The sequence below is a fragment of the Physeter macrocephalus genome, chromosome 20 (assembly GCF_002837175.3).
Source record: "Physeter macrocephalus isolate SW-GA chromosome 20, ASM283717v5, whole genome shotgun sequence".
Taxonomy (NCBI): domain Eukaryota; kingdom Metazoa; phylum Chordata; class Mammalia; order Artiodactyla; family Physeteridae; genus Physeter; species Physeter macrocephalus.
This window is the reverse complement of record NC_041233.1, coordinates 91,076,992-91,104,312: the sequence shown is the minus strand read 5'-3', so window position 1 is coordinate 91,104,312 and position 27,321 is coordinate 91,076,992. Positions and strand designations below refer to the sequence as shown.

Here is a 27,321-nt window from a genome sequence, read left to right as displayed (position 1 = left end):
GGGACAGAAGGAAGAGCCTTGGAAGCAGCCAGTTAAGATTTGGCTGAGGGGAGGAGCCTCGAGGACATTCCCAGATGATGTGGATCCATGGAGGCAGAACAAATGAGTCTGGGGGACACAAGAAATGACCTGCCTAGAAGATGAAGGGTCTGCAGAGGAGAAATGTTGGTTGGGTTCACTTCTAGGCAGACTGGACCAGGGAGGTGAATTCTGATGTCTTGGCAGATGTCCCCTGATAGACTTTCCTGGTGTCTTGGGACAGGGGTGCTATTGTTCACCAATGTCCATTCTCCTCTTCTTATTCTGGTAGTAACCCCCTGGGGTGGGTTGACTTGTATCCTCCAAAATATATGTTCAAGTCCTAACCCCTGGTACCTCTGAAAGTGACCCTATTTAGAAATAGAATCTTTGTGGTATGACCTCATGTTAAGATGACTGGTATCCTTATAAGAGAAAGGAAAAGAAGATTTGGATACAGAGATACTGAGGCCAGGTGATGGTGGATGGAGAAATTGGAGTGATGCAGCCACAAGCCAAGGACCCCAAGGATTTCCAGCAACCCCCAGAAGCTAGGAGAGAGGAATGGGATGGGTCCTCCCTCAGAGCCTCTGGAAGGAACCAACTCTGCCAACACCTTGATTTTTGGGCTTCGGGCTTCTGAAACTATGAGGGAATAAATCTCTGCTGTTTTAAGCCACCCAGTCTGTGGTACTTTGTTATGGAAACCAAAATACCCCCACCCCCAACTGTGCTAAGCACATGGCCACACAAAATAAGACTGTATCTCCCAGCTTCCCTTGCAGCTAGGTATCTAAATTCCTTGTTACTAGGGTCTAGTCATTGGGATATGAACTCAGGTAATGTGCACGACTTTCTAGTTGTATCTTTAAACAAAAGGGAAGGTTGGGGCTTGACTTTGCTCTTTCCCCTTTCTTCTGGCTGGAATGTATGCAAAATAATGGGGCCCAAATATGCATCTGAGATTACTAAATGGAAATCGTGTGTTGAGGCCTTCAGAGCCACGTGCTAGAAGGAACCTGGCTTCCTGCTATTGTGGAGCTGCCTTATTGCTCTGGATTATTTGCACTTGGATTCGTCTGTGAGAGAGAAATAAACCTTCAGCTTTAAGCCACTCTTATTTTGACTTTTGTTATAGCAGCTGAATGTTTTATCTAAGTAATACAGTTCTTCTTTACATTCCAGGGCCCTGTTTATTTGTGGTATCTCTCACGAATTGATATTAAAAGGACATCTGTTAATAGGATCTATGCTTTGAATTTTTTTTCTGATGATGGGAATGGATGCAATGAGCCTTTACTCCTCCCAGCACCCAGACATAGCTCCTCCATCCAGTGGAAGCACAGTGAGTAGGTCAGGGCCAGGAATAAGATTGCTGCCAGGATCAATCTCCTTATGGGGCTTGAATATGCAGCCTTGACCTCATAATCAGCCAGTGGTACTAGGCTCTGCCTTTCACTCAGCAGATTCCTAGCCAGATTTGGGTGCTCTGGTGTCCTCTACTCCTATTCCTGTCAGAACGGGGGAGGACAGGGGAATAGGTGTCTCTTTGCTGCATCCAGTCCCCAATCCTTCTTCACTGGGAGTAGAGGTGCCCTTTACAATCTTCATCTTGTGTGCTGTTGAGTTTTTCCTCTTGAAAATGGTTCTGTTTGTTTTTTTCCATTGGAAATGTCAACAAAACTTCTCAGAGTAAGACTTGTGATGTGTATGTGTGTGTGTGTGTTTGAGCAGGATGGTGAACAGTGGGTAACACGTGGAATGGAACGGAAAAAGACCCACCATTGATTGGGTGGCCTCTTGGTGGCAACTGCTTTACCAGGTATCACACCATTCAATTCTCAAGACACTCCTGAGGGCAGGAAGGATCCTCCGTGTCTTAAAAACGCATAAGCTGGTACACATGTAGGTGGACAGCCTGTAAGTGGCAGAGTCACTTGCAGTTCCCACCCTTGACCTCAATGAACTTTTCCACACAAACGAGTCACACTGTTTATGTCTGTAAAGCATAGTGGGAAAGTAGAAATTCTATGAATATTTGGCTAATCTGATTACAGAACCAGCCATTGTGGAAATACAAGCAAAAGAATTATTTCTGGAGACCTGTGTTATTTAGGTTTTTTTCTCTGCCCAGAGTTACCTTCTGCCTTTTTGGTCTACCTCACCTTCTGACATACTAAACAACGACCATGACAGCAAAAACTACATGGCTGGCTCTGGAGGGATAAAGGACATTGACCCCCAAACTAATGAAGCTGGTAAAAGTTTTCATTTGAACCCAATGCAAGGGTTTTTAATTTGTTTCCTTGTTTTCTAATAAGTCTGTTCTTTCAATAACAGTGCACATTTTTACATTAACACTCCAGACTGCTTTTATCCTTTAAAATCTTATTTATATTAGCATTAATTTCATGACACAAAAGGTTGAATTAAGCATTTACCTTTCCAGACAAAGAGACTTTCTCTGTGCAGATGCTGCCTGCTAATACGTATGAAGGCCAACCCGTGTAAAAAGGGAAGTTTTTTAAAAAACTTTTCTCATTTCAGTTAAAAATGAGCAACCAACCAAGAGTCCAGCATTTGAGTGTATTGCCTTCTTATCATTTCCTTATAATTAAAAATATGTAATATAATTGTGATATGATTGTAATGAAACTTTGCATTTTATGTCATACATACAAATGGGTCTGTGTTTGTGTAGGGGTTTAACTGTGTGCTGGTGCATTCGTACACACACACACACACACACACACACACACACACACACACACATACACACACACACACACACATACACACATGCACAGAGATCCAGTCCTGCTCCTCTCCTCCAACCACCTGATAATAACTCTTCCCTCTTTTCTTCTCCATGTTGGGAGATGGAGAAACATGGTCCCTCTCCCTGGGATTCTGATGTCCCAGTTTGACGGTGGGAAACAGTGCCTGGCACTTTCACAGGGCGTTGCTGCCCAAGATTTTCCCTTTGCAGGAAGAGGAACTCTGGCTCCACCTTGTCTCCATCTCCTTAGATTGTGACCAAGTAGCCCCTAACGACTGCAATTCTTTCTTTCGGTGTCATAAAGTACTTCAGCGGACAATTTCATCTTTTTCAGTTTGCCGGCCTCACCTGCTCACTTTCAGGATTTCAGAACATATCTCTTTGGGTCATACAGTAAGTGTGGGGAGGAGTAACTAATGCCACCTTTTTTTTTTTTAAATTTATAAAACAGATTTATTGAGTTATAATTTACCTACCATAAAGTTCACTGATTTTAAGTGTACAGTTTGATGAGTTTCGTAAATTTATACAGTTGTGCAACCATCAGTACAATCCAGTTTTAGAACATTTGCATCACCCCAAAGTCTCCTGGTGCCCATTTAGAGCCAACTCCCGGCCTTAGTCTCAGGCAACCACTGATCTACTTTCTGTTTCTAGAGATTTGCCCTCTTTAGAAATATCTTACAAATGGGATCATATAATATTTACTCTTTTATGTTGGCTTCTTTAACATATTTTTCGAGATTCATCCATATTGTTGCAGATAACAGTAGTTTGTTCCTTTTTATTGCTGAATAGGATTTTACTATATGGCCATACCACATTTTGTTTATCCATTCATCTATTGATGAACAGTTGGGTCGTTTCCACCTTTTAGCTATAGTGAATAATGCTGTTGTGAACATGGGTATAGAAATATCTCTTTGAGTCCCTGCTTTCACTTCCTTATTTTTTTTTTTTTAAATAAGAAGAAAAATTTTATTTCGAACAGGTTCAGTGGTATGTGTGCTACAGCAAAGGCTGGTTATAGCAGTTTCCTTTCAAACCTTCACTGATGTATAAATTAGACATTATTTGGGAATGATTAATTTCTGGTAAAATGTAGATTCCATCCAACATTATGCCAATTTTTACTTTTATCGTAGACCTTGTTTTAGTACTAGAGGTTAAATTTTCATCACCAAAAAACGATAATAATCTTACAGCTACTCCTAAGGTAATGAGCTGTCCTCACTGTTGCTTTGAAAATATACCCCTAGGTTGTTAAGAGAAATTCTGACTTCATCCAAATCTGTTATTTAATTCTTCAGTCATCATCTACTGTTGGCTTGATTGTCACTCCTCTTCTTATTTGACCCCAACCAATTAAAAGCCAGTGTTTCTCAACTCTTCGGCTAAGGGCAATTTTTTCTCCTACTTCTGTGATTTTGCCCAAATCAGCCTTGACTGCACTAACTCTTCCTCCCGTCGACAGGGATCCTATGTCCACCATAAGCACTTCATTCTTAGACAGCTTTTGCACTTTTGCTGCTTTCTTGTCTCCTTGAGTGTGTACACCTAGAAGCCGTCTAAGCAGGAAATAGGAAATTTCCAGTTCTGTGAAGATCTCAGGTAAAGCTCCAACTGCACCAAGTACCTGCCCCACCATTCTGTCAGCCCGGCACAAAGTGGGGTTAATTTTTGTTCCAACTCCAATAAGCCCTCCTGGAGTAGCATACTGAAGATCATTATGCTCTGCGAAAAGCAGTACAATTTTGGAAAAGGTGGGTTTTCACATGAGATTTCCTTCACTATTTTTGGAACAATACCAGGTCTGACTTCTCTCTCCTGGCCCACCTTTAATACTCCTTTTAGAATACTACCACCAGCTACACCCCCCCTTAAGGTCATCAACTTCACAGCCAGGTTTGTTGACATCAAAGGATCTAATAGCAATAAGTCGGGGTTCTGAAGTAAAGTCTCTTGGGGGTGCTGGAATATTATTTACTATGTACTCGCAGACAACTTCAATATTGTATTTTAGCTGAGCAGAAATTAGAATAATAGGAGCTCCTTTTGCTACTGTACCTTGTACAAATTCAAGGATCTGTTCATACTGTTCTTTAGCCTGGCTTTCTTTTACCAAATCAATTTTATTTTGTAGAATCAAAATATGCTTCAGTTTCATGATTTCTATAGCAGTCAGGTGTTCAGAAGCTGTGGTTGAGGACCAGACTCGTTTCCAGCTATCAACAGAAGAGCTGCATCCATCACTGTGGCACCGTTCAGTATAGTAGCCATCAAAATATCGTGGCCAGGACAGTCAACAAAGGAAACATGTCGGACTAATTTGAAGTTCCCTTTGATCCCTGGAATGTCTGTAGGAAACTCATCGGGTGTACTAATTCCACAGGATCTATGGCATTCTGGCCGAGGACAACTTGGGTCATCAAGTTTATAAATCTTATCATTAGCATAGCCAAGTTTGATTGTAATATTACTTTCTAGTTCATTTTTGAACCTGACAGAGTGAACTCCAGAAATAGCTTTTACAACTGTAGGTTTCCCTTGAGCTACATGACCAATTGTACCTATATTAATTGTGGCCTGTCTGCTTATAACTTCATGTGAAAGTGGCATCAACTTGGTAACATCCAAAGTGGAGAGATCTTGCAGAGAAAGGTGTGGCTGCACTAACGTCACACCAGCCTCGCTCCACCGCCATCTTGCCTGGAGAGCTCACTTCTTTTGAGTATATATCTAGAAGTGGAATTACTAGATCACATGGTAGTTGTATTTAATTTTTTGAGGAATGCCATACCGTTTTTTAATAGCAGCTGTACCATTTTACATTCCCACTAGCAATGCACAAAGGTTCCAATTTCTCCATGTTCTTGCCAACACTTTTTTTTCTGCTTTTTTAAGATTTATTTTATACAGGCCATTGTAATGGGTGTGAAGGGGTATCTCATTGTGGTTTTGATTTGCATTTCTCTAATGATTAGTGATAGTGAGCATCGTTTCAAATGCTTATTGGCCATTTGTATATCTTCTTTGGAGAAATGTCTATTCAAGTCCTTTGCCAATTTTTTAATTGGGGTGTTTGTTTTTTTGTTGTTGAGTTGTAGGAATTCTTCATATACTCTGAATATCAATCCTTTATCAGATATATGATTTCCAAATATTTTCCCCTATTCCATAGGTTTTCTTTTCACTCTGTTGATAGTGTTCTTTGATGCACAAAAATTTAAATTTTTGATGAAGTCCAACTTATCTATTTTTTCTTTTGTTGCCAGTGTTTTTGATGTCATAGACAACAACTCATTGCCAAATCCAGTGTCATGAATATTTCTCCCTATGTTTTCTTCTAAGAATTCTATAGTTTTAGTTCTTTCATTTAGGTCTTTCATCTATTTGAGTTAATTTTGGTATATTGAGTAAGGTAAAGAACTTCATTCTTTTGCATGTGGCTGTTTTCCCAGCAACATTTGCTGAAGACTGTTGAATGGTCTTGGCCTCTTTGTCAAAAGTCATTTGTGCACATGCTAGGGTTTATTTCTGGGCTCTCTGTTCTCTTCCGTTGGTCTATATGTCTGTTTTTATGCCAGGGCCACACTGTTTTGATTATCGTAGCTTTGTAGTATGTGTTGAAATCAGGATGTGTGAGACCTTCTCCAACTTCGTTATTCTTTTACAAGATTGTTTTGGCTTTTCAGGGTCCTCTAAGATTCTATATGAATATAGAATGATTTTTTTTCTATTTCTGCAAAAACATTGTTGGGATTTTAACAGATTGCCCTGAATCTGTAGATGGCTTTGAGTAGTACTGACATCTTACCAATATTAAGTCTTCTAATCCATGAACAGGAACATCTTCCCATTTCTGTGTCTTCTTTAATTTCTTTTAGCAATGTTTTGTAGCTTTTAGTATACAAGTCTTTTGCCTCCTTGGTTAAGTTTATTCCTAAGTATTCATTCTTTTTAATGTTATTGTAAATGAAAATGTTTTCTTCATTTCTTTTTCAGTTTGTTCATTGTTAGTGTATGGTTATGCAACTGATTTTTGTATTCCCTTAATAACTTTTAAGACATTGATCCACCATCATTTGACATCTAGGATTTCTTTTGAGAAGTTTGATCCATTCTGCTTCCCATTTCTTTATATGCACCTGTTCCCTCCACCTCTACCTTGACCCATGGACTTTTTATGGATTATCTCTTTATCTTACTGTTTGAAATTTCACAATGATCTTCCTAGATGTGGATTTTTTTTTCATTTACTATGCTAGTCACTTGGAGAACCCTCATGTCCTTTAGTTCTATAAAATTTTATTTAATTTTTCCATCAATAATTTCCTTCCAGTGAATTTTTCTCTTCTATTCTTATGAAATTCTTAGTATTTGGATTCTTATTCTTTGAGTTTACAACAAGTCTTCATATCTTTTCTACTTCTATTTTCTACTTTTTTTTTTTGGCCATGCTGCATGGCATGCAGGATCTTAGTTCCCTGACCAGGATCAAACCTGTGCCCCCTGCAGTGGAAGCTTGGAGTCTTAACTGGACCACCAGGAAAGTCCCTCTATTTGTTACTTTATTGTCATTTAGTTATAATTTATGGGAGACTTCCTTACTTTTTAATTTTAATCCTTTTGAATAATGTTATTTTGGTTATCAATTTTAATTTCTAAGAGCTCTTTCTTGTTTTCAGGTTGGGCATTAATAGCACTAATACCTTTTAAAGAGCATTTTACTTTTGCTTTATGGATGAAACAATCATGTTATCTTTCTGAGAATATTACGGCCTTGTCTATTTTCCTTCCAAATTCTTTTTCTCATGTTTGCTTTCCATTGTATCTTTTATGAAAAGGATTTCCTTAAGGGTCTGATGATTTCCTTAAAGCTCTCTGTCTATGTTTAATTGGAGTTGTTTTTGACTGGGGGAGGGGATTTACTGGGGGAGGAGGATCAGGTTGCCAGTGACTCTTTTCACTGTATCCCTCTAGTGTCAGTATGTGGGGGGGTCTTTTTTTTTTTTTTTCCTACCAGAGAAATGCCATCCAGTCTCCTGCTTTAGAATTCTGTTGATGTGTGTGAGGGTGTACTTGGCTGCTTGCATTTTGGAAACAGAGCAGGAAAGGGTGGAGGGTCCTTCATATGTAAAGAGTAGACTTTCATGGAATTCTCTTATCTTCACTGTTTGCCTAGCTCTTGTGCTTTGATGAACCCATCTTCCTGAATTTAGAATCTCCTTGGTTTAATTTTTTTTCAGAGAAAAGACTTCTAGCTTCCTTGAGTAATAGGGAAGGCAGACGCTTGGCTGCTCATGTTGGTGAGGACTCCTGGGAAGTCCACGTGTTCCAAATACAGACTTTCAATTGTTTCCCTTCTTTTCACCCCAACTCCCACATCCACAGGTTTGTTGGCTGGAAGTTTGCATGCAAGCTTGGCAACACCACAACACTTTGAATGTATTGATTTTGTATTTAATATCTGGTGAAGCAAGTCCCTCCTCACGCTTCTGAATTTTCTGGGCTAGTCTCAGACACTTATTTATTTATATGAATTTAAAAAAATCATGGAAAAGAATCTAAAAAAGAATACATATACATTATGTATAACTGAATCACTTTGCTATACCCCTAAAACTAACACAACATTGTAAATCAACTATATTTCAATAAAAATTAAAACAAACAAAACAAACAAAAAAATTACAAAGCATTTCTATAGGTGTGTACAGATCAACACGAATTTTATAATAATTTAATTTAGTTTCCCAAATAACCCTGTCGGGGTTCTAGTTGAATTCTTATTCATTCTTGTATTTCTAGTGCCTTACACAGGGCCTGGATCACGTTAGGCTTTCAAAAAACATCTGTTAAATGGAAATAAACCTTTGATTCCAGTGCTGGGCTCTTTCTATTACATCGTCCTGTCTGATTTGTGCTCAGATCACAGAGTCAGCCGGAAGCAGAACCAGAAGAACTCAGGTGTCATAACTCACCATCCAGCACTTTTTACACCGCATTTGTACCTGTAAAACGCTTCTGAACAGTTACACACAGCCCAGCACAAAGACTGTGCCAGAGTGAATGGAAGGTCATAAGCCCATAGGAGACAAAGTGTTTTAAAATCCTGAAGAAATATCTCTGCCTGGGTCAACCCGTCCCACCAGCATCACTAGCTTCGGTGTGGAAGAGCAGGAAGGACAGGTAATGCCCGACAGGTACATTTATGTTGGGGTAGATGGAATGTTATCAGATTTATTTATGTTTTCCCATAGGAGGACCTGTATTTCAATGGCATGAATATGAGTGCAAAAATAGGATGGTTTATCTGCCACATCTGATCCATGTGGAGTTTAAGTCATAAAGTTTATTAGTGCCCCTGATTTAATATGACACATTTCCAGTGCAAATTACTCTGAGATCATCGTGTTCATAAAATATGACAGAAATCTTTTAAGTGTAAGCATAAGTTCTGAATTAATTTAATAACCCAGTCTGGAAAGAGGCACATGGTTTAAAACATACCATTATGCACTGGACTCCTGCTTTCCTCTTCTACCCGCCCCCGCTTCTCATGACACTTTCGAAAAGCCCTTCTTCGTGTCTTGAGTCAGCCGGCCTCTTCCCGGAGCTCAGGGTTTTGCCTTCTCAAGGACGTTTGGAAGGAGATGTATTAGCATGGCCAAGGTGACGGGGTCCATTCTTGTGTATCCTGGGGGCCCTGAGCACAGCTGGTTTTAGTTTTTATTGGTACCCACCCAAGAGGATGATTTACCACCCTTAGTGGGCTGGGTGGTGCGTTGGAGTGCCAGCAGGAAAATCATAACTTTGGAAGGCCACGGTTGCAGGGGGTGTGAATGCGCCCCCCTCATCTTTCCAGATGGGAGAAAAATTACAGCAGCAGGACACATGTCCCGACTCTCAAATGCACATGACGTCACCGTGTAAATTGTGAAACGTAAGTCTCTTTATCTCGTGGCAGTGTAAAACAAAACAAAATTTTCACCACGACAAAAAATAGAATAAAGAAAAGCTAGGAGCCCTTTGGTATAACTCGACCAACAGGATATTCAGCCTTCCATCTCGTGGACGGACCGGTGACACCATGTCAGAGAAATCTGAGACCCACACTCACCGCTCATGCTCAGATATTGCAGGGCCTGGGCTTACTCCATGCTCACTTGCTAACTCACTTCCCAGGTAATCCTGTCTCTTTTCTGGACCGTGGGGTTCCCCTTTGCCCTGCCGAGGGAGGCTGGGACCCTGCACTGGTGGGGACCCTGGGCCCTCCCTAGACGAGCTCTGAGGCAATCCTCTGGTTTGCTCCTAATTCAGCCTCCAAGCAGAGCCTGGAAGGGCCACCCGAGTGCCCAGTGATGAGACCTCTTTCCTGGTTGTGCTTCCGAGAGGAAAACAGGGCAACGTGCTCCAGGTGGATCAGCTCCTCCCAGGTGGCTGCCAGCAGCTTAGAAAGGATGCTCTGCCACGGTCCCAATTTTGCCTGAGGAGCACCATGGAGGGTGAATATCATTCTTCTTTCAGGTTTCCGCCATCACCTCTAGAAACTGCCAATAGCAAGAGCTCAAAGTGGGTTTTAGCAAGAGATCCCACATCATTCCTTCTAGGGAGAAGCTTCTTTTTCTTCAGAGCCCGGCTCAAGTCCCACGTCCTCCATAAAACTGTCCCCCCAAAAACCAGCCAACGGTGTGATGGCTTTCTTCATCGGCCTCCCATTGCCTTTATTACTTAAAATATACCATTGGCTCTTTCACTGTGCATTGTCTTGTTCTGTTTTCTAATTACTTCCTGTGGGTAAGTCTCATCGTCCAGCCAGGCTATAAATGCCAACCCCTGTCCAGGGGCTTGCAGTGTTGGGGAGGGTGGTCCTCAGTGAATTCATGCTTATTTGAAGCAGGGAGAAAACTGGAGTCTGGGCTGTGGGCTGAGGGCTGAGGGCTGAGGCTGGGTGTGTGCCAGCCTTCCTGAGGAATGGGGTGCACCCACCTGCTGGGCAGAGTCTGTGGAGCCTGGACACAAGGAGGTCCTTCCCTCCGGTTTCCAAGTCTCCCTTGGCACCCATACCTGTTCTCGGGAGCCCTGGCCTCTGTGCTTTTCTCCTTGCTTCTCTCTCCAGCTACAGCACTTAGGTCCCCCAATGCCTTGTGTCTGAAATCCAAATCCCTCAAAAGTCAGCTCCACTGTCAACTTTTCCAGAAAGTGTGGCCCAGTCCCTCAGCTGAAAGTTCCCTTTCCCCTCGCTGAACCCCACTGGCATCTATTTTCATCTCTTTGATGGTACCATTCACTTTCTCATTTTAGTTATGATATTTGTGTATGAACTCCCTTTTTTTTTTGTATTAATTTTTCTACAGCTGCTGCAACAAACGACCGCAAACTTAGTGGCTTAAAATAACACAGAAGTATTACTTTACAGGTCTGGAGGTTAGGAATCCAACATAGGTCTCACTGGGCTAAAATCAGCGCGTCTGTGTTCCTTCTGGAGGCCCAAGTGGGGAATCGATTTCCTTGCCTTTCCCAGCTTCTAGAGGAGGCCCACATTCCTTGGTTTGTGGCCTCTTCCTCCATCTTCAAAGGCAGCAACATTGCCTTTTTCTGGACCCTTCTTCCATTGTTACATCTCTCTTTTACCACAGCTGGGGAAGCTTCTACAATTTAAAGGATTCACATGATGGTTTGGGTCCACCCGCATAATCCAGAATAATCTCCCCATTTCAAAGTCCTTAACTTCAATCACATCTGCAACCTTAATTCCCTTTGCCATGCGGTGTAACATATTCACAGCTTCCGGGGATTAAGACAAGGACACCTTTGGGGGAAGGCATTATTGTGTTGATCACATCTCCCTTATACCGAGAGCTCCTTTTGGTTTTTCAATAAATATTTTTCAAAATTCAATTAAGTGCCGGGCACTGCTCATGGAGCAGTGATACAGAGAGCACTGAGACATAATCTCTAGCCTCAAGAAGTTTAGAACCTGGTGAGACAGACGCAGAAACAATTACAAGACAGTGTGACACGTGCGATAGTGGAGCTGAGTGCCGACAGTAGAGGTAGCCCAGAGGAGGGGTAGATGGCTTTTTCTGGAGTAAGTAGTGGAGAGCTGGTCAGGGAAGACCTCACCAAGAAAGTGACAACTGACCAGGTTCTGAAACAGGGTCCAGGTTCACCAGGTGGATGGCCAGGTGGGCTGGAGAAAGGTATTCTAGGGAGGAGCAGGCACGCAGCATGTATGTGAGGTAGCATGGTCTTTGGAGGGATATCACACATGATTTTGAGTTGCTGTGGCATTAGGTGTGGGGAGACGGAGCCAGTCTGGAGAGGCTGGTGGGAGCTGGATCCCAAGAGGTCTTTCATGCCAAGAAGCTTGGATTCTATAGTCGTAGGAAATGGCGAGGTCTTCAATGGCCTTAGGGAGAATTATATGTCAGAGAGGTTGGTGAAAACCATAAGGGAACAGTGACACAAGGCAAGAGAGAGAAGAATTTCAGAAAGGAGTGATGCGTCAACAGTGTGAACGTTGGAAGGAGGTTGGGTCACCAGAAGAATGAGCCCCATCATTGGGTTGGAGAGTGAGAGATTTCTGGTGACCTCAGGGGAAGAGGTTTCCAAGGAGAGGTGGGGGCAGAGGCAGCCTGCAGTGGACTGAGGGGTGACTGGGAGGTGAGGAAGGGAAAGCACGTGGTAAAACCAACTTGGCCAGGAAAGGGAGGAGAGCTCTGGGGTGATAGCTAGCGACAGTGGTCCCAGGGAGGTTTTGTTGGCTGGATCTACATCTGCTGGAGGTCACCGGCTGCCCCCAAGTACCCATCCCAGCGTCAGACATGTTGTAGCTGCTCAGTAATGGTGTGAAGAATGAATGCATCATGCATATTTCCTGGAAGAGGCTGAAGCAACACCACAGATTTGCTCACCAAGGATTCTTCACTGTCCAGGGGTATTCTTGGAAGCAGCTGAAGTCACGAGCTCTGTTCCCAATCACGTGGTTTCCTGAAGCTCGAAAGGCACCCGGCCAGGGTGTCAACACCTCAGGTCACACCACATCACATAGAGCCTAATTTGACTTTCAGGCTGATGTCAGCATTTTCTTACCTTTGCTGAGAAGCTCAACTTGAAGATGACATTAATTTACATTTGCCCATTTTCAAATAATGCATTCCAGATCCGAGCCGGCAACAACGACTCAGAGGGAGATGCTGGCATTTCCTGGATGGAAAAAACCCTTCCCTGTTTGCGGGAGACTCTGTGTGTTTTCAGGACATTCCTTGGGAAACGCTCCACCAGTTTTCCAGGGAGCGTAACCCCATTTAACACCAGGGAGCCATGCAGGAAAAGAGACTCATCCTTTATCACCAGGAGGTGATGGAATTGTGAAGCAGATGGCATGGTATGGGCTCCTCACTTTCAGAAATGCCTCTTCTCAAGGTTAAAAATATTTCCCACATAGAGCTGGGCATGTACCCCAGCCAGTGTGCGGGGAAACAGGACTTCTGCAGAGCTGGGCATTGAGGTCTAAGACCTTGGTCACAGGGAGAGAGCGATGGCTCGGTTGCTGGGATACCCACCCAGGTCCAGGTGCAGGATGAGCCCTCCTGAGAAGGCGTGCATGTTCCCGGTGCCTTGGCTTCCCACCTGTGAGCTTTGTGTGGGTGTGGGTGATGGGGATGTATGTGGAGTTTGTTGATATTCTTGAATGTGCGGTTTCCCAAACCCAACTCTCCTCACAGCAACCCAACCTTGATTTTGATCACTGCCTTCCCTCTCTGTGTCCCTCTAAGACTGTCCTCACAGTGCTGTCCCTTCTCCCTGCTTCTCTTTCTGCCCTCCAGCACCAGCAGGATGAACAGCTTCTTCCTCTGTGCTCCTGTTTCAGCCCTATTATTTTGTCCCCATCATCGTTCGGCGAGTCTGCCTTGATCCCTAAGCTGCGAGGCTCTGGGTCCTGTTTACCTCAGGAACTTCAGTGTCAGCACAGCACTCGAGACCTAGCACGTTCACTCTATAGATGAATGAACCTATCAATAGTCCATGGCTACCCATCCTTCAAGGCCCCCCACCTCACTTTCTATCGCTTCTTGCTCAATGTCTTCCAGAAAGATGCTCTCTCAATTCTTGCCCTCGGTTCAACCAGCATCTCCTGAACACCTATTATGGTATTTGGTGTTGGGAGTAAATTTGACTAGATGCCTGTCCTCAAGATATTTAATGAATAGTTGAGAATTTAGATAGGTTAATCAACAATCGAGTGAGACAGATGGTGTTATGGAGAAACAGTTGCAGAATAATAAAGGCTGTTTTTAATAACCTTCGAAAATTTATTTTAGTGAAGGTTTTATCACTTTGGGGCTAAAATGAAATTTTAATGGAGCTGAATGTAAAACCCTGAATTTGTTATTTTGTTGCATCATAGATTAAACATTTTTTTTCTAAATTAGAAAATAATGTGCTTATTGTAGAAATGCAGAAAAATATAAAAGAGTAAAGGAGAAATAAAATTATTAACCTACACTCGGGGATAACTGCTGTTAACTTTTGGGTACATTTCCTTCTAGCCTACTTATCATCTATCTATAAATGTCTTTTTTTTTTTTTTGAAAAACAAGGCATAAAACTGGAATTCTGAAAGTTTTCATTCTTTTTTCCTCTTTTATTACAAACAGTTTATCATTAAATACTATGAAATGATTATCAATGACTATGTGATATGACTGGTCATGGTTAAGACAAAAACTATGCTTTGGATTTAGACTGTTTCTAGTTTTTCTTTATTATAATTAGTAGGAAATTTTTGTACAGAAACCTGTGTTATTTATCTATTTTTTTCCTTTTGGGGTATTCATCTTTTTTCCTATTGATTTTTCAAAACCCTTTTATGTATTAAGAGCATCCATCTTCTGATATATCTATGAAAAATATATTTCCTGGTGTGTCTTTTAATTTTGCTTAGTATCAGATTTTTAAAGCCAGAAAGGATCTCTGAGGAATTTAAAGCTAACTCTTTCCTCTTAAAAGCAAGAAAACTAAAACCAAAATATTTAAGTGACTTCCAAATGGCTCCTAGACTTGGTCACAGAACATTCCTAGAACCCAGGACCCTGGGCTCTCGGTGTCCGAAACTCACAGTGTTTTCTCCAGCATCACATCAGTACTGATTGTACATGGCTGTTCTTTGCTTTCCAATGGCTTAATTTGTGTTGGTTTTGCCTTCCTACCTGGAGGGCAGGGATGGTCTCTTACTCCTGTTCTCTATCTACCCTCACTGGTGCCCGATTCCCTTCCCCTGCTTCCTGCACAAGGCTTAGCACATGGCTAGGAATGGAGTGGTTGCTTAATAAATACTTGTTAGTTAATACACTGTTTATTTTTTATTGAGGTATAGCTGATTTACAATGTTATATTAGATTCAGGTGTACAACATAGTGATTCAATATTTTTATAGATTATACTCCATTTACAGTTATTATAAAATATTGGCTATATTCCCTGTGCTGTACAACGTATCCCTGTAGCTTATTTGTTTTTTTTTTGTGTGTGTGTGTGTGTGTTTTTTTTTTTTTTGTGGTATGCGGGCCTACCTCTGTTGTGGCCTCTCCCGTTGCGGAGCACAGGCTCCGGACGCGCAGGCCCAGCGGCCACGGCTCACGGGCCCAGCCGCTCCGCGGCATGTGGGATCCTCCCAGACCGGGGCGCGAACCCGGTTCCCCTGCGTCGGCAGGAGGACGCGCAACCACTGCGCCACCAGGGAAGCCCGCTTATTTGTTTTATACATAGTAGTATGTACCTCTTAATCTCATATCATGCCCCTCCCCCTATCCCTCTTTCCACTGGTAACCACTCGTTTGTTCTCGGTATCTGTGAGTCTGTTTCTTTTTTGTTATATTCATTCATTTGTTTTATTTTTTTAGATTACACATATATGTGATAACATACAGTGTCTGTCTTTCCCTGTCTGACATATTTCACCTGAATATGAAATATTCATAATATCTCGTATATTATATAAACGAAATATTATATTCATATATATAATAGGAATATTATATATTCACATATAAAAATATATAAAATATTCATATTTTATATTATGAATTTTTATGTATTATATATGAATATATAATATTCATATATAATATATATGAATAAAATAATAATAAAATATTATTTCATAATATTTCATACATTATATATTCATAATATATACCTAAAGCAATACCTTTAGGTCCATCCACATTGTTGCAAATGGCAAAATTTCATTCTTTTTTATGGCTGAGTAATATTCCACTCTGTGTGTGTGTGTGTGTGTGTGTGTGTGTGTGTGTGCGTGTGTGTGTATCACATCTTCTTTATCATTCATCTGTTGATGGACACTTAGCTTGCTTCCATATCTCGGCTATCGTAAATAATGCTGCTATGAACATTGGGGTGTATGTATCTTTTCGAATGAGTGTTTACTTTTCTTTAAATATATACCCAGGGGTGGGATTGCTGGATCATATGGTAGTTCTGTTTGTAGTTTTTTGAGGACCCTCCATACCGTTTTCCATAGTAGCTGCACAAAGTTACATTCCTATCAACAGGGTATGAGGGTTTCCTTTTCTCCAGATCCTCACTAACATTTGTTATTTGTAGGCGTTTTGATGATAGCCATTCTGACAGGTGTGAGGTGATATATCATTGTGGCTTTGATTTGCATTTCTGTTGATTAGTGATGTTGAGCATAATACGCTGGTTTTTAAAGAGGTACCAATAATGATAACACAAAGTATCTCATTGGACGCTTACAACAGATCTGTGAAGAAGGCAAAGCTGACGTGGCCATCCCTGTGTGATAGATGAGGAAAGTGGCGATCAGAGAATTTAAGGGAGTCATTCAAGATCTCACAGCTAGACCACGGCAGAACCAGGACTGCAGTACATTTCTCCTGACTTCAAACACTTGCTCTCTCTGCTATACTGAGCTCTCCCTCACGCAGGCTCCCTTGCTCCTGCCGAAAACCCCCAACTGGGGCGAAGGGTGGGCAGTTGTTTTTGATGCCTGGATGGGTTGAAGAGGAAGCTGGAGGCCTATGGTCACCCCTTGTCATACCAGGAGAATGGAGCTAGGTCTTGACTGGGTTTCTGGATTGCAGAACCAGAAGCCTATGAAGAGGTGCCAGTATTGTTGGTGTAAAGGCATCAGGTTAAACTCAGCCTCGGTTTTGTTTTGCTTTTTTCATTTTTCTTACATTGAGGTAAAATACATATAAACGTAAGATGAATCTTTTAAAGTGAACAGTTCTGTAGCATTTAGTAATTCACAATATTGTGTGGCTACCACATTTATCTACTCCCAAACGTTTTCATCGCCCCAGAGAAAACCTGTCCCCGGTGAGCAGCCACTTCCCACTCTCCCCTCCCCCAGCCCCTGCCCATCACTCATCTACTTTCTGTCTCTCGGGATTTACCTATTCTGGATATTTCATAGAAATGGAGCCATACCACATGTGACCTTTGTGCCTGGCTTTTTTCACTTAGCATAATGTGTCCAAGGATTGTCTACGTGTAGCAGGTGTCAGGCCTTTGTTTCATTTTTTATGCCCACATGATATTCCATGGTATAAATATGCCAGCGTTTGTTTATCCATTTGTCTGTCGATGGACATTTGGGTTGTTTCCACACAGCCTGGGTTTTGAGGGCCAGGGCCTCTGAGAGCCAGAATCCTTCAGATTATCCTAAAACCAACCCTATATCGACTCTACCCCAATCTGTGTTTGAAACTGCTTTCCTCCATGGGAGGCTCAGGGACCTCTTTTGGCTTTTAAAGTGACTCCAGATGGAGATTCCGAGTTGCAGAGCTGTGGATTCAGGGAAGGAGCTCGCTTTGGGGGATTCCGAGGCCCTGATGCAGTGGCTGCGGTGACAGGGTGGAGACGCCCCTCTGCTCCTCGCGGGCAGGACAGGGGCTGCCTGCAATCATCTCTCCCCTCCACTTCGTTAACAGCTTCAATTAGCCCAGGAGCCAGCGATGCTTCATCAACTGCCTGGATCGGCAGCAAAATTAAGCCGTCACGTTTATGAACTGCCCGGCGAGCTCTGAAAGGAACTCTGCATATTTTATATTTAATAACTTGCTGCTCGTTTTTATTTATAATGTTAATAATGATTTGGGGGGGTTGCTCTGGGAGAGAGCAGGAGGGAGAGAGAGAGACATGGTTACTTCGACACGGAGAGATGGCAGGGCTTGTGACAAAGTGGAGACCGCTCTTACCTCTGTCATCACCCGGCCCTGACCCGCCCTACTCCACAGTGGTGGGGGGCAGCCCTCCAGTGACAGGCAGCAGAGGCTCTCTGCCTGGAGCCTAATGACCAGGAAACAGCGAGGCATCCTGTGTGTGTGGGCAGCCTCTCTGGGCCCACTCGTACTGTGTCCATCCTCTGACGTGGCGAATGGGGTCCAGGGGCCCCGTGGGCTTTAGGGGGGGCCAGTCCACAGAGTGGGGCTCCTCCTCCCCACCCTCAGGTCTGCCTCACTAGCTTCCCCTATGGCCTGTCCATGGGTGGATCAGACTGGGCAAAGGAAGTGAGGAAGGGGGTTCCCCGAGGGTTCCAGGAACTATTTCATGGTGTACCTGCATCATTGGAGAGCCCCTTAGCATCTTTCAAAATGAGTGTTTTAGCGACTCCTAATTTTTTGTTAACTTTTAATTTTATATTGGAGTAGAGCCGATTCACAATGTTTTGTAGTTTCAGGAGCACAGCAAAGCGACTCAGCCATGCATATATAGGGATCCATTCTCCCCCAGACTTCCCTCCCGTCCAGGCTGCCTCACAACATTGAGCAGAGTTCCCTATTCTCTACGGTAGGTCCTTGTTGGTCCATTTTAAATATGACAGTGTGTACATGTCAGTCCCAAACTCCCTAACTATCCCTTCCCCGCATGCTTCCCCCTGGTAACCATAAGTTTGTTCTCCAAGTCTGTGAAGTGACTCTTCATTTGGATGTAAGGAAACTAAGGTCCAGAGGGGCCAAGTGACTTTCCCAGGTCACCAGCTGGTTGGCAGTGGCACACAGGGGCGTGGGAAGGGGATCCGATTTCCTGTTTTGGGTTGGGTAGTGGGGAGGCCGGGCATCTCAGGTCACCCCGCCTGGGTTCAGGGCTCAGCTCCGCCCCTGACTATCTGTGGGTACTTGGGTAAGTTCTCTGGCTCCTGGGTCTCAGTATGTGTCTCCATAACCCAAGAATAATCAGAATCTCCAACTCAGGGGATTGCTGGGAGATTTTCTCAAGATCACATTCGTGAAAGTACTTTGTAAACTATAAATCACTGCACATATATTTATCCATCACCTGCTGCTGGGAAGGCCCTCTGGCTTGTGGCATAGCTGGGTGGACTTCAGTGCAGGGCTTTGCAACTTTTTTTGGGGAAAGAGCTAGCTGGTAACTGTCTTAGACCTGGCGTGTCTTCTGGTTTCTGTTGAAACTACAATTGGGCCTCCTTATCCATTGGGTTCCGCATCCTCAGAGATGGAAAATATTTGGAAAAAAGATTCCAGAAAGCTCTAAAAAGCAAAACTTGAATTTGTCACACACAGGCAGCTATTTATGTAGCATTTACATCGTACCAGGTATTATAAATAATCTAGAGATGATTTAAAGTATACGGGAGGATGTGTGTAGGTTCTGTGCAAATTCTACACCATTTAATATAAAGGACTCGAGCATCTGTGGATTTTAGTATCTGAGGGGGTCCTGGAAGCAGTCCCCCTTGGACACTGCACTCCCGTCTGCAGTTGTAGCTGAAAGCAGCCTTTGACAATACACAATTCCACGGGCGTGGCTGTGTTCTAATGGAATTTATATACAGACACAGGCTGTGGCCGGATTTGTCCTGCAGGCCATTTGTCCACTTCTGCTCCCAAGCAGCATGTTCCTGGGGCTGAAAGCACTGCTTCTGAGAACGCAGGGCTGTCTGGTGAGAGGGTCCCCTGAGACACAGTCACTGCACCACAGCCTGGCTGCTTCACAAGGAGGTTTTTTTCCCTGCAAATGTTCCCAACCAAGAATATAGTATTAAAAGCTCCATTACCCATGGCCTCCTGTGGGCCCCTCTAGAGGGAACTGACCAGGCTTGGTCTCTGAGCTCCAGGAGCCTGGCTCCACTTGTGTTTAGGAGAGGAAATTAATTGTATTCACCGCCCGCTCCCCCGCCCCCCACTGCGTTCATTGTTGATAATTAAGGTAACGCCTCTGCATCAAAGATTTTGTGGTCGAAAAGCTCACCCAACTTTCTCCCATAGCTGGCTCTTTCTGGAGGGTTTCCATTGCCACCGTCCTGGAGGATAAGGTGGGGCAAAGGGAGAGGGAGGAGAATGCAGAAAATGCTAGAGATGGGAGGAGGCTGAATGGGGCAGGGCAGAGAATCATTCTCTTTTACTGTTCCCTTGTCACTGACAGGCTTTGAGCTTGGTGTCACCCGGACACCAGATCTAATCTTTCCCACCACCTTACAAGGTGGATGATGCTATGTTGTAGGTGAGGTGGAGTAGCAGAGACCCAGATAGGCTGGTTATTGCCAACGGGAGTGAGAGGTGGGTCCGGTTTCAGTCCGGTTCTGTCTGATTTCCAAGCTCATCATCTTCCCACTACACCTCACTGCCAGACAGATTTATTGGGTCCTCAGAGCTCAGCAGAAATGCCTTCACCTGCTCCGGGCACACCCTCTTCCTCCAGGGCAAACATGAGACAGCAGAGTGGAAGAGTTGGGGAAAGCATGGGCTGAAAACCAGGAATCTGCATCAGAGCTCTGCTCCTAAATCTCCACTTGACCTTGGCCAAGTCACAGCTGCTGGGCTGGCCTCGGTTTCCTCATCTGGGCACTGAGATAGTCTTGACGGCACCTTCCAGCCCTGTGATTCTCAGAGCTTTTCTGCAAAGAGCCTGTGGTGGCCAATTCGTTCTGCTTCTTTCCCGTCTGGCTGCTCAATAGGAGGGAGGGAGGGAGCAAAAAAGCAAGGTCAATCAATTCCAGCCAAGACCGAAGCCTAAGAGATGGGGCACGGCGTGCTGAAAGAAGATGATGGCTCGCAAAAATCATTAGAAGCATCTTTCAACAATCTATATGCCGTTATCGATCTGCTTATAGATCATCTTCCTCCATTCCTCCCACTCCTTTTTTTCTCCCCCAAGATCTTCTGGATCAATACAGTAAGTGCATTGAGACTGTAGCAACACATTTGAAACCTTATAAAAGGTTATTTAGTTGCTAACAGTGCAGTGGTTTCTGCAAAGCCTGCCAAAAGGTTACAGCTTTTTGGGGATCATAAATTACAGACGACATGAAAAAAGTAAGTGCGGTTTTCTTTATTGTCTCGATGATGGATGGACTCCTGAACAGGGCAGAAAATACATCATATCACCTTTAATGGGCGCGCATTTCTGCAGTCATAACTCACGGTTTTGAAATAGAAAATGGTGAAATATGGCGTTGTATATTCCACTTGTGACATATTTATGAGTCCTCGCCTTCTTATAAATACAGTGATTGCTATTTCAAAGCACCACGTCAGGTATGAGCTGAGCGCAAACAGCTGGCACGGCTGAAAAATTATAGCCAGAGTGGACGTTTTCAAAAACTCTCTCTCGCAGCAGTAAATTTACAGTGTTTGCACTAACTGTTATTAAAACCAAATCCATATCTTGACAACAGGAATCCATTGCTCAGTAACAGCTGGAGTGACAGTGTGTCCTGACAGCTGGGGTGAGCTCTGAACTTGGCCGCGGTGCACTCCCAGGAGGAAAGACCCACACCAGGGAGCTCCACGGAGCTGGTGTCTGGAGCCCAGGCCGGGTGGGGAGCCCTCACCGGGCCTGCCTCTGTCTCCTGTCTGACCACTGCATCTAGGCTGCTTCCAGCTCTTCTCCTGGCCCGGCCACGATCCTCTACTGACAGTTTTCTGTCCAGATCTTTGAGACGCTCAGCCATACTCCTTCCCTGCTCCTTTCTTTCCGCCCCCGTGAGTCATTCTAGCGTCTGGAGAGGGAAGTAACGGAGCCAAAACCGGGGACAGAGCCTGTGCACAGCCTGGTGAGAGGAAAGACAAAGGGCAGACGAGTCCATCCAGGCAGGCTTGTGTTGGGGAGATGGGGCTGGAGGGGCAATTAGGCTGTGGATTAAAAAAAACCCCAAAACACGGGATATAAAAGGCCAGATGGTCTATGCAATAATAATAATTTTCAATTCAACCAAAAAATTGTCGAGCCCTGATTATGAGCTAGGCATAATTTTAAGGGATGAAAATAGGAAAAAATGAATAAGACATCATTTTTACTCTCAAGGAGCTTACAGTCTACAGACTGCCCGAGACTCAGCTAATAATACTACACATGTTTCTAAATTCTTTTCTTCCCTAGTATTTTTTTTTTTTTTTTTTTTTTTTTGCGGTACGCGGGCCTCTCACTGCTGTGGCTTTTCCCGTTGCGGAGCACAGGCTCCGGACGCGCAGGCTCAGCGGCCATGGCTCACGGGCCCAGCCGCTCCGCGGCATGTGGGATCCTCCCGGAACGGGGCACGAACTCGCGTCCCCTGCCTCGGCAGGCGGACTCTCAACCACTGCACCACCAGGGAAGCCCTTCCCTAGTATTTTATTTGGCTGTCTTAACAACTAAAGAAAACACACAGTAACATGGGTGAAACTTCAGATATGAGGTTAAATGAGACAGACACAAAAGGACACATATTCTAGGATTCAACTTGTATGAAGTTTAAAAGCAGGCAAAACTGGACTGACAAGGGCTTAATTTCCTAAAGATACAAACAGCTCATACAACTCAATAACAACAAAAACAAATAACCCAATCAAAAAAATGGGTAGAAGACCTAAACAGACATTCCTCCAAAGAAGACCTACAGATGGCCAACAGGCACGTGAAAAGATGCTCAATATCGCTAATTATTAGAGAAATACAAATCAAAACCACAGTGAGGTACCACTGCACATTGGTCAGAATGGCCATCATCAAAAAGTCTACCGGGCTTCCGGGAGAGGCCACAACAGTGAGAGGCCCGCGTACTGCAAAAAAAAAAAAAAAAGTCTACAAACAATAAATCCCGGAGAGGGTGTGGAGAAAAGGGAACCCTCCTACACTGTTAGAGGGAATTTAAATTGGTGTAGCCACTATGGAAGTGCCTCAAAAAACTAAAAATAGAGCTACCATATGATTCTGCAATCCCACCCCTGGTCATATATCTGGAAAATACAAAAATTCTAGTTCAAAAAGGTACATGCATACAATGTTCATAGCAGCACTATTTACAATAGCCAAGACATGGAAGCAACCTGAATGTCCATTGACAGATAAATGGGTAAAGAAGATGTGGTACATATTTACAATGGAGTATTACTCAGCCATAAAAAAGAATGAAATAATGCCATATGCAGCAACATGGATGGACCTAGACGTTATCATACTAAGTAAAGTAAGTCAGACAGAAAGACAAATGTCATAAGATATCACTCACATGTGGAATCTAAAAAATAATATGAATGAACTTATTTACAAAACAGAAACAGAATCACAGACATAGAAAACAACCTTATGGTTACCAAATAGGAAAGGAGGGGGAGGGATAAATTGGGAGTTTGGGATTAGCAGATACAAACTACTATTTCTAAAATAGATGAACAACAAGGTCCTACTGTATAGCACAGGGGGCTATATTTAGTGTCTTGTAATAAACTATACTGGAAAAGAATATGTAAAGGAATACGACATACACACTCTCCCTGGGATCCTGCACATAAGGCCCAGTGAGGGTCTGTGCTGTACCAAATAACTGAGTTGGGAGCCCCCTGCTTCTCCTGGGACCTCACAGCTGCCCTCAGTCGCTGCCTTGAACTTGGGGTCTCCGGAGAATGGGGCTTGAAAACCAACGGTCCAGTGATTCCCAGCTCTGGCTTTGCAATCTGTTCAGAACATTTCCATGAATATCAAGGGATGGGCGTAAAATTCACACAAAAAATTGGGACCAGTGGTCTATACTCATCTATTCATTCTTTCTTTCACCGTTTGCTAAGGTCCTTCTGTTTGCTGGAAGGACGGATTTGCTACGTGCAGGGGGCTTGGGATGAACGGTGACAATGATGTGGTAACTGTGTCCAGGAAGTTGCAGACTGGGAAGGGGGCCTCTCTGTCTAAGCAGGCAGCACGGACAGATGAATTCTGCTGGGATGCGGAGGAAGAGAATTTCACTGAGGAGACGATGTTGGCACTGGATCTTGAAGGGCGGGTACAAGTTCGTCAGGAGGAGAACTTGAGGTGAAGGGAACAGAGGAGCAGAGCCCAGGGTGCCAGGAGCATGGTTTGCAGGGGAAGGATGCAGTGAAGAGGTAGGGTGGGGACATCCTTTGGAAGATGCTAAGTGTTGCCCCAGGGATTAGGCTTTATCCTGTCAGTGAAAGAAGTCCTAGCAAGCTTTGCACGGGCGCTTGAGGTAGTCAGATCTGTGTTCGAGATGCTGCCTCTGCAAATGCTTCAAAGCATGGTGTAGAGGGAGGGCAGTCTGATGCTGGGTAAACAGGTGACTCCATCAGGGACTCCTGAGTGGGCGGTGCCAGAGGTCACGCTGATCCCTGAGTGGACTGCAAGCTCTCAGACCATAGAATCCAGCATCAAATAATAACCAAATAACACCCACTATTCACTAAGGTTGAGAACTGCTTAGAGTTTCAATCCAAAGTTCTCACCCATCTGGTTTTTTTTTTTTTTTTTCGAGGATGGGGTGCTAGTTTTTGTGTGTGTGATTTTAATAGAAATATCCGTTCAATCATGAAAGAAATAGATGCTTCTTGTAAAAAAAAAAAAAAGGAAATCAAACAACGTAGACAAGAATAAGTTCAAGACGGACCAGAGGCCACTTTGGCTTTAGTATTCTGGCCAGATCTGATATTTGGCCTCAGTTTTGGGCTTTGCCTTTGGAGGGACAGACAGTTGAGACCGACTTCAACATCATTTCTGGCCTCGCTGAACCTGTGTGTGATCAATGGTTGTGTGACTGCATCATATGTAATCATAATGACAGCAGGGATATGAACAAGGTGTGGCATTCAGATTTATTAATAGTTAAACATTGATTTTGAAATAAAGGCAAGCCCTCTAGATGTAACTTGGAGTGGGAATCTCTTTTGTGCTTTGTATATCAGAATCTTATCAATCAGTGGAAGTAAAAATGTGCATTTATTATTGCAGGAGTGAAGTGCTGCACTAACTATGTGTGTTACTTTTATGCACAAAAATTACGAACTTTCAAATAGATAAATAAATAGGGGGAATAGCGGATACATAATATGAATGACAGGAGAGAATATGCTAGCTGATAGCTAACATGCCGCAAACTACAGAGCCCACGTGCCCTGGAACTCGCGCGCCCCAACCAGAGAGAGAAAACCCGTACACCACAGCTAGAGAGAACTCCGGGTGCCACAGTGAAGATCCCGTGTGCCGCAACTAAGACCTGACGCAGCCAAAGAAATAAAGAAAAGAAAAGAATAGAAAAAAATATTTAAAATTTGCAATAATAAAGCTTTAGCATAAAAGTGTGTGTTGGTTTTGGCGTCCTCGTTGGCTGAACTTAAGCATTTGACCGCTTGGCATTCAGGTGGAACGTACTTCTGAATATAATGCACCTCTAGATGTAAACTGAATTTTTTTTCTCTCCTTCACCCTTAGTCTCTTCCTTGGAGGTAACCCCTGAGTCTAGCATATTTTCTTTCAAACTTTTGAAATGTAGCTATAAAATATTTATATTTTTTCCTCACAACAATGGGATTGTACCAGGGTGTCCAACAATTTGCTATTTGCCACTCAATAATTTAATACAAACTTCTTTCCACAAGACTCCATCTAGCTCTATTTTATGTTTTGTCATGACTGCTTATATTTCAGTATATGGGTGTGGCATCATTTATTTAACCAATCTCCAGTGAAAAAACATTTAGGCTATTTCCAATTTTTATCCTTTGTAAGGAATGTGGCAGTAAACATTTTTGTACAGTTTTTTGGGGGTAAGTACTAATTATTTCCTTTATATATAAGTATGTATGCATATATATAATTTTTGGTAGTTCTTGCCATATTGTCTTCTAGAAATATTGTAACAATTATATTTCCACCCACGATGTTTATATATAATAAGCCTGTTTCCCTTGCCAATACCGAGTGTCGTCTGCCTTTTGAATCTTTGCCAATGTGCTCTCTGAAAAATGGTCTCTTGATATTTTAATATGCATCTTTTATTATTAGCGAGGCTGAACATCTTTCTATATGTCATCACGTTGATTACTTTTAGTCACAGAGGAAATGATATCATCTAAAGTGAAGGAGAAAATATCAATACATGGGTGGATATTCTAGTTTTAGATGCTTATATGTGAATGGAACACATTATATTTCAGCCTCTCTTTAGAGCGATCAAATCATTTTCACTTCCTAATATCCGTTAATCCTCACAATAGGCCTGTGAAGATTTACTGGTACATGAATGTTTTCAGGTGTGAAAGGATGGGGCTTTGAGAGGTCAGCTGATTGGCTTCCGACCTCATGAATAAAAAAGTAGATCTGGGGTTTGAAGCTCCATTTCTACGTCCCAATCGGTCTTCGTTCTACTCTGTCCTACTATGTCGGCTCCTGAACAACTGAAATCCAGATTCCTGGGCTAACAGTTCCTAAACAGCAGAAAGTGCTACACGTAGGGAACACAGCCCTGTAAATACATGATGGCAGTAAATCCTCATAACCACTCTAGGAAGGAGGAGACAATGACCACCTGTAGAGATGGGGACCTGACCACTGTCACACAGGCAGGATTTCACCCTGGAAAGCTCCCCCGAGTCCGTGCCTGTGACACTATCCCACCCAGCTTCCCGTGCCAGCCGGCACCCTGCCTGAGGAAGCATCCTTGCACAGATTCTCCCGAGTCCCCACGCTGCAGGGCACCGCGTGAGACTGAAATTTATCCGAGGGAGACAAGACAAAATCAGGCTGAGAATTAAGGGGAGGGATGGTAGGCGCTGAATTTTCTCAGCAAGGACACTGCTGGTGTTTCGAGCAGGGTGACTCTTAGCGCAGAAATATCCCCTGGGTTGCTGGAGGATTAGCGTCTCCGGTTCTTACCTTCTAAGGACCACCAGCATACCGCACGTACTATGACAACCCAAACCCCATTGCCCGAATTTCCAAATAGCCCATGGGAGAGCGTGTACTGTTAGGAACCCCCGGACCAAGGGACGCTTGATTATGATACATGCTTCTCTCAGCTGAGGGAACTGCGTTGTGTCTGGTATGGTGTAGGCCAGGCCTCTGCACAGGGCTAGGGCTCGGGGCGTGTTCCGCACGGGTCAGGTGGTATTTCTAGGCCTTCCTCTGAGGCTGATCCTCCGTAACTCCCGAAGCTCCTGATGCAGCCTCCGTCCACAGACAGTCAATAGACGTCAATACTCACTCTTGACGGATGTCTGGTTGCCTGCCCTCCAGGGCTGGGC

At 43.5% G+C, this 27,321-nt stretch overlaps 1 pseudogene; it reads right to left on the bottom strand.

Moving 5' to 3' along the window:
- Positions 1-4,031: 4,031 nt before the first annotated feature.
- On the bottom strand, positions 4,032-9,927 carry LOC102973929 (eukaryotic translation initiation factor 2 subunit 3, X-linked-like; annotated as a pseudogene).
- Between the last annotated feature and the right edge of the window lie 17,394 nt (positions 9,928-27,321).